The following is a 1681-nucleotide window of genomic DNA, read 5'->3' as shown; positions in this document are numbered from 1 at the left end:
CCCCCCCCCTGCAGCCACTACTAGACCACAGCTTGGTACTTGCCACAGAAAATTCAGAAAGCATGATCTGTGAAAAAAATGTCAGAGTCATGGACAGAGTAGCAGCAGCGTGTTGGCTCTTGGCTGTCTGGAATTTTCTCGAAAGGCCTTCTGTGCTATCTTTTCTATCTGGACTTACAGTAAGATAAGCAGAAAGCCAGCAGCATAGGTTTGCAGGAGATAGGCTGAGTGTTCAGGGGCTTGGCGATGGCTCCCAGAGAAACGGAAGCCCTGGCCCCAGCTGCTGCACAACTGCCCTCTGCGATGATCTGGCTCCCCCTCCAGCTCTCGCCTGGACAGTGAACCTTCAGTAGTGGCTGACCTCAAGAGTCCTGAATCAGAGAGAGAGAGAGAGAGAGAGAGAGAGAGAGAGAGAGAGAGAGAGAGAGAGTCCTGAGTCTTGCTGTGTTCCATATAGATCACCTGAACTCCACTGTAGACACTGTAGAGGGAGGATAGTCTATCAGTGGCCTGATCAGAGGCTGGGCCTCCACAAGGTTTAGTGGAGCAGAGTGCTCTGCACAGGAGGTCGAGTGGGTGCAAGGTTCACCTCACTGAGGAGAGGCTCCAGCCCAGGCTGAGTCCTCTGCTCAGAGCTTATCTTCTCTATCAAATCTGCAGGCCACCTCTGCTTTGCAGTAGCGGGCACACACCACTGGGGAAACAGCCAAGCTGGTCTTGAACGCACATGTGCACATGAATCTACATCAATCCTGAAGCCTGACTTGTCCCTCTTGAAAGGAACGGGGGCCACATCAGTAGGGAAAGTTAAGAGGACTCCAGAGATGCCCCAGGCCTTCACAAGGAATGAAGGTTATTTTAGGGCAACATCAGGCATGCCAGAAGCTGAATAAACAGTGTCACACCTCTCCGCTTCCAGAGACTTCTGCACATTCGGGGTTGGGGTAGGTGTGTGGGAAAGGCTCAGTTGGTGAAAAGACACCTGTTCTAGTCTAGGTCTTTGTTTCCCCACTGGGGTGCAAGAAAGAGACCATGAAAGCAATGGACCACTGCCTTCACCTTCTTCCTCTCAGCCACTAAGTTCCCCAGCTCCTCTGCCTTGGCTGAGCAGCACATGGCCGTGTGTTTGAGTATCACAAGGCCTTACTGGAAAAGACAGACATCCAAGATTGTTGCCCACCCCCCACCTACCACCGCCTGTATCTACAAAGTATTGTGTGACAGGTCTTATAGTGTGTGGCGCTGAGGCTCGGCTTCCTATTGCTTCCCAGAGAGGATTTGGAAACATTAAAATCATTGTCTTTGAGTATGTGATGTCTGTGTTTGTCTGAGGCACACATTCCTTGGTGCATGTGTAGAGGTCAGAGGACAATTCCATGGGAACCCCAGCACGGTACCCAGCATAGCCAATGTTAACCCAAAACCTCCACGGGAGAAGGAAGACAAGACAGTGGCTTCACCTTGCTGCAGGTACAGGCATGTGTCATCACCCTGGGCAGGAACAAGGCTTTTATCACACGACACCTCAGCTAGCTTAGATGTTTACACCTGAGGTCTGTACCGATGAATAAAACTATCTTAACTAGGGGAGGTGCACGTGACCCGCCCCTGCTCTGGAGAACTAGGGGAGGTGGACGTGACCCGCCCCTGCTCTGGAGAACTAGGGGAGGTGGACGTGACC

Source organism: Microtus ochrogaster, unplaced genomic scaffold, assembly GCF_000317375.1.
Source record: "Microtus ochrogaster isolate Prairie Vole_2 unplaced genomic scaffold, MicOch1.0 UNK18, whole genome shotgun sequence".
Taxonomy (NCBI): domain Eukaryota; kingdom Metazoa; phylum Chordata; class Mammalia; order Rodentia; family Cricetidae; genus Microtus; species Microtus ochrogaster.
This window is presented reverse-complemented; position numbering follows the sequence as displayed.